Source organism: Bos indicus, chromosome X (genome assembly GCF_029378745.1).
Source record: "Bos indicus isolate NIAB-ARS_2022 breed Sahiwal x Tharparkar chromosome X, NIAB-ARS_B.indTharparkar_mat_pri_1.0, whole genome shotgun sequence".
NCBI lineage: Eukaryota > Metazoa > Chordata > Mammalia > Artiodactyla > Bovidae > Bos > Bos indicus.
Window position 1 is genome coordinate 43,463,816 of NC_091789.1, and position 11,507 is coordinate 43,475,322.

An 11,507-nucleotide genomic window follows, 5' to 3' on the forward strand; every position below is an offset into this window, starting at 1 on the left:
AGAAATATCAAATCACTATGTTGTGTAGCACAAAGTAACAAAGTGTTTTGGTTAGTTATAATTCAAAAATAAACAACCAATCAAACAAACTCATAGAAAAAGAGTTCAGATTTGTGATTACCAGAGGCAGGATCTGGGAAGAATGGGGACTGCATGAAGGCAGTAAAAAGGAACAAACTTCCTCTTATAAGACAAATAAGTACTGAGGATATAATGTGCAACATGATAAATATAATTAACACTGCTGTGTATTTTATATGAAAGTTGTTATGCCTGTAAATCCTAAGAATACTCATCACAAGGAAATGTTTTTTTCTATTTCTTTAATTTTGTATCTATATAAGATGATGGATATTCATTAAACTTATTGTTGTGATCATTCCATGATATATATATATCAAATCATTATGCCATGCACCTTAAACTTATACAGTGCTGTATGTCAATTATATTTCAGTAAAACTGGAATAATAAAAAAAAAAACCACAGCGAGATACTTCCTCACACATGTTAGAATGGGTATTATCAAAAAGATAACAGAGATTTCAAAGTAAGGAGAGTCTTCATTTTATCAGCCTTGACTTTTCTGAGCATGGAGAGCACAAACAAGGAGGACAGCACCACAGAGAAGTCTGGAGAATATAGGAGTAGAAGTAGAAGCTGAAGAGGGAGAGGGAACTTCTGGTGAAGCAGAGATAGCAAAAAATTCTGCACAGGGGACCAAAAGAAAAAGAGATAAAAAATAGCACAGCTTTAAATCCAGGGATACATCACAATTTCCAAAGACACCAACTCCGATCCCCATCTCCCCTCTACCTTCTGTCCTGCAGCCTGTCAACCTGGTCTATAGGGATGTCAATTGTGCTTGGTGCCAGCAGTTAAAACTGAGCATCAAAGGCTGGAAACTAGATGGATATAAACGACCCTGTGAATAAGCCTATCCTCATCAAAAAATATTCCTGCCAGAGCTCAGGAGGCCAGGATCCTGTTCCTATCGAAAAGAATAAAGATAGAAAAGGGGGAAATACCACTGGAATGCTCTGTTGAGAAAATGATGTCTTCTGAAGGGGCTGCTCTTCCTGCAGAGGGGCCACCTGCCCTTGAGGGAGCTCCTCGGCCTCTTGAGGGAGTTGTGTCAACTTCTGCCCCTGACCCAGAGGCTGTGTTTGCTGCCTAGAGCAGAATGACAGCCAGGGCCCTGAAGATGTAGTCAGTACAATCACAAGAGACTTGTGAGGTCTGGTGGTATGTGGTCCATGGGGAAAGTCTCCCTGCTAACACAGAAGGCTGAGTTCGTTTACAGTTTCACACTGGGCAGGCCTGGGTGCCTGGAAAATGGAGGGCACTTTTCCTAATACTGGCTGGTGATTTTCAACTCCCATATCTGGAGGACAATATGCTCTGCACTGAGTGTGTACACAGAAAAACAGTATTAACAAAAAAAAAAAAAAAAACTGCAGTGAAATCATAATACCTGTAAAAGAGTACAGCTATGTTTATAATTAATGATAGAGAAGTGACTATAATAAACTCCATGGTGACTTTAGACAGCAGAACTCTGGGCCACTCCACTCTCTTCCTGCTTCCTGCTTCCAGGATGCACAGCCTACTTACAAGACTACATGAAAAAAGAAAGCCTGTGAACTGAGAGAAAACAGAAGCAGAAGTGACTGTCTCTCCAAAGATGCCCAGCTCTAAAGGAGCAGAGGAGAAAGGAAATGGGGACATTTTGAAAATACTAATTCGTTGAATGGAATTAATTTGCTTGAAAGTGCCTCAAGTAAATTGATACATTGGACAAGAAGGCATTTATAGACAAAAATTGAAATTTGGTCATGTACACCTTAACCAGGAATTCAATTTTTTTTATTTTTTATTTTAATTGGAGGCTAATTACTTTGTAGTATTGTGGTGGTTTTTCCATACATTCACATGAATCAGCCATGGGTGTACATGTGTTTCCCATCCTGACCCTCCCTCCCACCTCCCTCCCCATCCCATCCATAAGGGTCATCCCAGTGCACCAGCCCTGAGCACCTTGCCTCATGCATAAAACCTGGACTGGTGATCTGTTTCACATATGATAATATACATGTTTCAATGCTATTTTCTCAAATCATCCCACCCTCGCCTACTCCCACAGAGTCCAACAGTCTGTTCTTTACATATGTGTCTCTTTTGTTGTCTTGCATATAGGGTCATCATTACCATCTTTCTAAATTCCATATATATGTGTTAATATACTGTATTGGTGTTTTTCTTTCCAAAGTACTTCACTCTGTATAATAGGCTCAAGTTTCATCCACCTCATTAGAACTGATTCAAATGCACTATTTTTAATAGCTGAGTAATATTCCATTGTGTATATGTACCACAGATTTCTGATCCATTTGTCTGCTGATGAACATCTAAGTTGCTTCCATGTCCTGACTATTGGAAACAGTGCTCCTATGAACATTGGAGTACATGTGTCTCTTTCAATTCTGGTTTCCTCAGTGTGTATGCCCAGCAGTGGGATTGCTGGGTCGTATGGCAGTTCTATTTCCAGTTTTTTAAGGAATCTCCACACTGTTCTCCATAGTGGCTGTACTAATTTGCATTCCCACCAACAGTGTAAGAGGGTTTCTTTTTCTCCACACCCTCTCCAGCATTTATCATTTGTAGACTTTTTGATAGCAGCCATTCTGACTGGCGTGAAATGGTACCTCATTGTGGTTTTGATTTTCATTTCTCTGATAATGAGTGATGTTGAGCATCTTTTCGTGTGTTTGTGAGCCATTTGTATGTCTTCTTTGGAGAAATGTCTGTTTAGTTCTTTGGGCTATTTTTTGATTGGGTGGTTTATTTTTCTGGAATTGAGCTGCAGGAGTTGCTTGTATATTTTTGAGATTAATTCTTTGTCAGTTGCTTTGTTTGATATTATTTTCTTCCATTCTGAAGGCTGTATTTTCACCTTGCTTATAGTTTCCTTTGTTGTGCAAAAGCTTTTAAGTTTAATTAGGTCCCATTTGTTTATTGCTTTTATTGCCATTACTCTAGGAGGTGGCTCATAGAGGATCCTGCTGTGGTTTATGTCAGAGAGTGTTTTGCTTATGTTTTCCTCTAGGAGTTTTATAGTTTCTGGTCTTACATGTAGGTCTTTAATCCATTTTGAGTTTATTTTTGTGTATGGTGTTAGAAAGTGTTCTAGTTTAATTCTTTTACAAGTGGTTAACCAGTTTTCCCAGCACTACTTGTTAAAGAGATTGTCTTTTTTCCATTATATATTCTTGACTCCTTTGTCAAAGATAAGGTGTCCATAGGTGCGTGGATTTATCTCTGGGCTTTCTATTTTGTTTCATTGATCTATGTTTCTCTTCGTGCCAGTACTATACTGGCTTGATTACAGTTGCTTTGTAGTATAGCCTGAAGTCAGGCAGGTTAATTCCTCCAGTTCCATTCTTCTTTCTCAAAATTGCTTTGGCTATTCAAGGTTTTTTGTATTTCCATACAAATTGTGAAATTATTTGTTCTAATTTTCTGAAAAATACCGTTGATAGCTTGATAGGGATTGCATTGAATCTATAGATTGCTTTGGGTAGTATACTCATTTTCACTATATTGATTCTTCCAATCCATGAACATCAGGTATTCAATCTTAACATCACCAGGCATGGTACAAGAAGAAATGTGTTTCCTGATGTGATACAATCTAGCACTAATAATTTACAGGGAAACAGTCAGTCCTGATTATGCCTTCTGTCTCAGCACAATTAGGTGAGCTTTGATGCTTTTGAACTGTGGTGCTGGAGAAGACTCTTGAGATTCCCTTGGACTTCAAGGAGATCCAACCAGTCCATCCTAAAGGAGATCAGTCCTGGGTGTTCATTGGAAGGATTGATGTTGAAGCTGAAACTCCAATACTTTGGCCACTTGACGCGAAGAGCTGCCTCTTTGAAAAGACCCCGATGCTGGGAACGATTGATGGAGGGAGGAAAAGGGGATGACAGAGGATGAGATGGTTGGATGGCATTACCGACTCAATGGACACGAGTTTGTGTAAACTCCGGGAGTTGGTGATGGACAGGGAGGCCTGGTGTGCTGCGGTTCATGGGGTCACAAAGAATCGGACACAACTGAGCAACTGAAGTGAACTGAACTGAACCTTCTTTTGTGTGTCAGTTACTTAGATGCACCCAGATATATGTAAATATTCACAACCTATGCACTTAAGATGCTATATTAAATATGTGTGTGTGTTTGTTTGAGTTATATATAATTTTTAAGTGTTCTGGATTGAATGATACATTATAGTGCCTCTAGTAAAAAGGCAATTAGCAAATTTTGAAATCAACACTTTTATTTTAAAATAAAATACTTTAGTCCTAAGTTAGAGTGAGGTTGGGCACGGGGCTGACTCAGCCCACACCCTTCCTTCCCGCCTCAGTGGGTCATGCCCAGAGTATGGCTGCAGTAGCAGACTAGGGGGACAGGGTATGACTGGGTGCCAGTGCAGGAGTCAATGGCCTTCCCAGTTTCTAATCCCTTCAGATTAGCAGCCCCCAAGGAGACTGACTGCCTACTTACACAGAAACTAGTAGAGATTCTGAAGACTTTTCAGATTTTTGAAGAATAAGAGGAACTTCAGTGCAGGATTTTAATTTTGGGAAAGTTAACCTGGTAAGAGTGGATAAGAGAAATCAGTAAAAGCAAGAATCTTCCACAATCTGTAATTGAACATGTTGGTGGGAAAATGTTTATATCTGGATCTTATAGAACAGGAGTACATAGAAAAGACACCAATATTGATGCATTGTGTGTTACACCAACACATGTTGATCAAAGTGACTTTTTCTCCTCATTCTATGTTAAGTTGAAATTACAGGGAGAAATAAAAGATTTAAGAGCTGTTGAAGAGGCATTTGTACCAGTTATCAAACTGTTCGATGGGATAGAGACTGATATTTTGTTTGCAAGATTAGCACTTCAGACTATTCCAGAAGACTTGGACTTAAAATATGACAGTCTGCTTAAAAATTTAGATATGTATAAGAAGTCTTAACGATTGCACAGTAACCAATGAAATTTTACATCTAGTGCCAAACACTGACAACTTCAGGTTAACCCTGAGAGCTATCAAACTGTGGGCCAAAAGCCACAACATTTATTCCAATATATTAGGTCACCTTGGTGTTGCCTCCTGAGCTATGCTAGTAGCAGGAACTTGCCAGCTTTGTCCAAATGTAATGGCATCAACTCTAGTACATAAATTTTTCTTGTTATTTTCTAAATGATATGTGCTTAAATTATATTAAAATAAAATTAACTATAGACACTGAAAAAAACATAAGTGACAATAAGTATTGGCAAAGGTGTGGAGAAAAGGGAAAACTTGTGCACTGTGGGTAGGAATAAAACAGAGCAGTTATGGGAAACCAGTATAGAAGTTCCTCAAAAATTAAAAATGTAGCTTCCATGTGATCCAGCAATTTTATTTCTCGGTATTAAAAAAAAATAAACACTATCAAAAAGTTATAATACCCCCATGTTTATTGCTACATTATTTCTAATAGCCAGGGTATGGAAAAATTTATATCAATTAAAGATGAATGAATATAAAAATATGGTGTACACACACACACACAGACAATGGAATATTATTTAGCCATTGAAAGAAGGACATCACAACAATGTAAATGGACTTTGAGGGCATTATGTTAAGTTAAATGTTAGGCTGATAAAGGCATACATCACGTCCTCAGTTGCATGTAAACTCTGATAATTTCTTTAAAAATGTTCTTATATACAGAGAATAGATTGTGTGGCAGCAGGGCTGAGGGCTGGGAGAATTGTGTGAATGGAGTCAAATGTTTTAAACTTTCAGTTATAAAATAAAGAAATCATAGAAATGCAATGTACATCATGGTGACTAAAGTTAATAGTGAAAGTTGCTCAGTCGTGTCTGACTCTTTATGACCCCATGAACTATACAGTACATGGAATTTTCTAGGCTAGAATATTGGCATGGTTAGCCTTTCCCTTCTCCAGGGAATATTCCCAACCCAGGGATCGAACCCAGGTCTCCCTCATCGCAGGTGGATTCTTTACAAGTTGAACCATGAAAGAGGAGAGTGAAAATGCTGGCTTAAAACTCAACAATCAAAAACTAAGATCATGGCATCCGGTCCCATCACTTTATGGCAAATAGTGCAAGGATGGAAATGGTGACAGACTTTATTTTCTTTGATTCTAAAATCACTGCAGATGGTCACTGCAGATGGTGACTGCAGCCATGAAATTAAAAGATGTTTGCTCCTTGGAAGAAGAGTTATGACCAACCTAGATAGCATATTAAAAAGCAGAGACATTACTTTGCTGACAAATGTCCATCTAGTCAAAGCTACGGTTTTTCCAGTAGTCAAGTATGGATGTGAGGGTTGAACTATAAAGAAAGCTGAGCACCGAAGGGTTGACGCTTTTGAACTGTGGTGTTGGAGAAGACTCTTGAGAGTTGGACTGCAAGGAGATCAAACCAATCCATCCTAAAGGAAATTAGTCCTAAATATTCATAAGAAGTACTGATGCTGAACTCCAATATGTTGGCCACCTGCTGCAAAGAACCGACTCATTGGAAAAGACCCTGATGTTAGGAAAGATTGAAGGTAGGAGGAGAAGGGGATGACAGAAGATGAGATGGTTGGATAGCATCACTGTCTCGATGGACATGAGTTTGAGCAAGCTCCAGGAGTTGGTGATGGACAGGAAAGCCTGGTGTGCTGAAGTTCATGGGATTGCAAAGAGCAGGGCACAACTGACTGACTGAACTGAACTGATTGTGATAGTCATTTAACAAAATATACAAATATTGAGTCACATTTTATATTTTAAATTAATATAATATGTCAATTATACCTCAATAATGTTTTAAAAAGTCTACTCCTTGAATGACGGCATTTTAAAATGGAAAAAGAAATCATCGATTGAGAGGAAGTCTTTGCAATACATCCTTGTGATTGGCAACGTTCTGAAATGCTGCCCCTTTCATTCTCATCCCCTGCTGTACTCCCTTGTATAATCAACTTCCTTTATGTGTAGGATAAACAAATATATATCAGTGGGTATCATTTCCATAGGTAAGTTACTGATTAATTCATTCTGAGTTAAACCAAAGGAAGGCTATCCTGGGTTGGTCAGATATAATAAGTTGGTTAAATCTTTAAAAGAAACAAAAAGCAACAGTAGACCTGCTCTTACTTACCTGAAAGAAATAAAATGTATATGTTTTAAACTGCCTAATAGGGAAGCTACATGACAAAGAACAATGAATATTTTATAAGCACAGAAAGTGGTCCCTGGAAGATAGCTAGCAAGGAAATAGGAACCTCAGTCAGGAAATAAATTCTTCCAACAACCAACACTCTGATGGAAATCACAGTTCCATTCAGCACCTTAATTATAGCCTGAAAGAAGACCCAGTTAAACCATCCACAGACTCCTGTCCTGTGAACATTGTGAGGTAATAAATTTTTATAAATTTAAGTGTGTGATAACTTATTCACCAACAGGAAACAAATGCCATATGTTTGACAAATAACTTGTGTCTAGTAATTATACAATTCAATTATAAAAATTCAAACAATCTAGTATTTGAATAAAATATTTGAATAGACACCTAATCAAAGATCTATGGATAGCAAATAAGCACAGTAAAACATGTTTGCATTAGTTTTCTATTACTGCTATATGAAATGACCAGAAATTTAGTGGTTTAAAGCAACATATTTATTATCTTACAAATTTGTAGGTTTAGAAACTGACATGGGTCTCCTTGGGCTGAAATTAATATGTATACACAGGGCTGCACTCCTTTCTAGAGACTCTAGGAAAGACTCCCCCACCCATTTTTTCAGCATTTAAAGACTCCCACATTAATTGATGCATAGCCCACTTCTACATCTTCAAAGTCAACAGCCTTCATATCTCCCTCTAACCCTGACCTCAGCTGGGAAAGATTCTACAATTTTAAGGACTCAGCAATTAAATTGGACTCACCTAACTAATCCAAAATAATCTCATATCAAGGTCCTTAATCGATAATCACACCTGTTCCATCCCCTTTGCCATGTAAGGTAGCATAAATTCCAGGGATTAGGATGTGGATATTTTTGGGATATCATTATTCTGCCTTCCACAGTGGTTAGCATTATTAGTCATCAGGGAAACATAAAACTAAAATGACATGACCCTAGTACACACTAGAAAAGTTGAAATAAAAAATACTAGAAAAAACCATCTGATAACAAGTATATGGAGCAACTGAGTCTCTCATGATAATGTTTATGATAATAAAATATAGTGCAACTATTTTGGAAATTCATCCATTCATCTCTTAGTCTAAACATACATTTACCTATGACTTAGCAATTCAATTCTTAGGTACTTATCCAAGATGTATGAAACATAAATCCACAGTAAACTTGCTCATGACTGTTAATAGTAGTTTTAATCCTAATAGGGAAAAACAGAAAACTACCCAAATATCCATCAACAAGAGAGTAGATAAATTGTGGTATATCCACACAAAGGAACACTACTCAATAATACAAATTAACAGACTTCTGACATACACAATAAAATGTATGACCTTTAGAATCACTATTTACCAAGCACAAAAGAGAATATGCTCTAAGATATCACTTATATAAAACTCTAGGAAAGATGATTGTAATCTATTCATAGAAAGTAAATTAGTGTTGCCTGCTTCCTGGGATGTGAAGCAGAGATTTAATGGAAAGGGGTATGTGGAAAATTTTGGCATGATGAAAAAGTATTATACCTTGCTTAAGGCGTTATATGCATGGCTGTATACATATGTTAAAATAATTACACTATAAAATTAAATAGATCCATTTTATTGTATAAAATTATAATTCAGTAGTTATTTTTTAATGAAAGAAGATAAAGACATTTTGAGACAGATGAAATATAAAACAATTTGTCTCCAGTAGATATAAGTAAGTAAATAAGTGTTAGTCGCTCAGTCGTGCCCGACTCTTTGTGACCCCATGGACTACAGCCCACCAGACTCCTCTGTCCATGAGATTTTCCAGGCAAGGATAATGGAGTGGGTTGCCATTTCCTTCTCCAGGAGATCTTCCCAACCCAGGAATCGAACCCGGGTCTCCTGCACCGCAGGCAGATTCTTTACCAACTGAGCTACATACCCTATAGTAAGTAAGTAAGAGTCCCTCAGTCGTGCTCGACTCTTTGCGACCCCATGGACTGCAGCTCACCAGGCTCCTGAGATTTTCCAGGCAAGGATACTGGAGTGGGTTGCCATTTCCTTCTCCAGGAGATCTTCATACCCTATAAGAAATGCTAAAAGAAGTTTTTCAAGCTGAAGACACCAGATGGAAACAGATGGAATTCCAGATGGGCATGAAGGAAAGAAAAAGAAGAGAAAGATTAAATAGCTGGATAAATGCAGAAAACTTAAAAAAAAAAAAAAAAAAACTGAACTAAGTCTATGTTTATCTGAATATCAGTCCTATATTGCTATGGACCAAACTACTCCTCTACTTCAAAGCCAGGGAGTCTCTTTTTTCACTTAACTAAGACAGACTAATGTATAATAGTGTAACAGAAAGTGGGGTCCAACTGCTCACCACACAAAAAACAATAAAGAGGCCAGGTTGTTGGAAAGGAAACTTGCTTTATTTTGAATGCCAGCCACTATAGGTGGGAGGGACTCATTCAGAAGTTGGCTCTTCCCATTGACTATCAGTGGACAAGAGCTTTTATAGCCTGAGGGAGGGGGCTATATGTAGAAAGAGTATAGTCAGCTCTGACAATAATCTTGAAATTGATCATTGGCAATCTGACCAGCCTCATGTTAACTGCTTTAAGTACAATTAATCTTCAGTTCCATAGTTGTTTTATTCCCATTTTATTGAGGCCAGTTCTCAGAATTGTGGCCAGCTTATGTCATGGCTACAGTCTGGTCATCATGTAGTTAACTTCTTCCACCTAGAGGGGGGTTTCAATATCTAAAGGACAGATCCCAAGATATGGCTTACAATATTATCTATAGTTCTTGACAAGAACTAAATGTTCTTGACTATAAGTGACTACATTATTATTATTTGGTCATCTTTGATTGTTTTCCTTTGTTTGTATATTTTTCTCAGTTCTCTGATTAAACTCATTCTTTGGCTAAAGCTTTTCCACAGACAAAAGGCAAGTGAAGGACATGAGAGGCAAGGACCATAGGATCCTGCTCTATTTCAGTGTGACCTTTTCCAGAATGACCAATGAGTGAAGCTATATGTTATGTAGTTATTTTTGTGTGGCTTCTTTCACTTTGCATAACACTTTTGACATTCAGTTCAGTTCAGTTCAGTTCAGTCGCTCAGTCATGTCCAACTCTTTGTGACCCCATGAATTGCAGCACACAAGGCCTCCCTGTCCATCACCAACTCCCGGAGTTTACTCAAACTCATGTCCATCGAGTCGGTGATGCCATCCAACCATCTCATCCTCTGTCATGCCTTTCTCCGCCTGCCCCCAATCCCTCCCAGCATGAGGGTCTTTTCCAGTGAGTTAACTCTTCACATGAGGTGGCCAAAGTTTTGGAGTTTCAGCTTTAGCATCAGTGCTTCCAATGAACACCCAGGACTGATCTCCTTTAGAATGGACTGGTTGGATCTCCTTGCAGTCCAAGGGACTCTCAAGAGTCTTCTCCAACACCATAGTTCAAAAGCATCAATTCTTCAGTGCTTAGCTTTCTTCACAGTCCAACTCTCACATCCATACATGACCACTGGAAAAACCATAGCCTTGACTAGATGGACCTTTGTTGGCAAAGTACTTTTGACATTAATTCATGTTATTTTGCTTAACAATTGGTCATTTATTTTATTACTGAGTTTTTTTTTTTCTATTTGTAGATATATCATACTTTGTTTCACTCTTAACCACATATATTAATCTGTTCAGGCTGCTATAACCAAATAACACAGGCTAGGTGTTTAGATATTTATTTTTCACTATTCTGGAGGCTGGAGATCTAATATTATGGTGATAGCATGGTCAAGTTCTGGTGAAGCTCCTCTTTCAGTTTGCAGACTGCCATATTATTAGTGTGATCTCATATAGTGGAAGCAGCTAGAGAGTTGTGTGGGATCTCTTGTGTGTGTGCATGCTAATTTGCTTCAGTTGTGTCTGACTCTTTGTGACCTCATGGACTGTAGCCCGCCAGGCTCCTCTGTCCATGGGATTCTCCAGGCAAGAATATGGGTGTGGATTGCCATGCCCTCCTCCAGGGAATCTTCCAGACCCAGGGATCAAACCCATGTCTCTTATGTCTCCTGAATTAGCAGATGAGTTCTTTACTGATAGCACCACATGTGCTAGTGGTAAAGCCCATAGGATCACTTATATGAGAATTAATCCCATTCAAAGGGCTCTATATTCCTGACCTGTGCACTTTCAAAGTGTCTCATGTCCTAATTTAATCATTTTCAGCACTA

At 38.2% G+C, this 11,507-nt stretch overlaps 2 pseudogenes; both read left to right on the forward strand.

Annotated features, from left to right (window-relative positions):
- The first annotated feature begins 592 nt into the window (after window positions 1-592).
- LOC139181051 (developmental pluripotency-associated protein 4 pseudogene) lies at window positions 593-1,543 on the forward strand (annotated as a pseudogene).
- Window positions 1,544-4,501: 2,958 nt separating this feature from the next.
- Window positions 4,502-5,273, forward strand: LOC139181503 (poly(A) polymerase type 3-like; annotated as a pseudogene).
- Window positions 5,274-11,507: the final 6,234 nt, after the last annotated feature.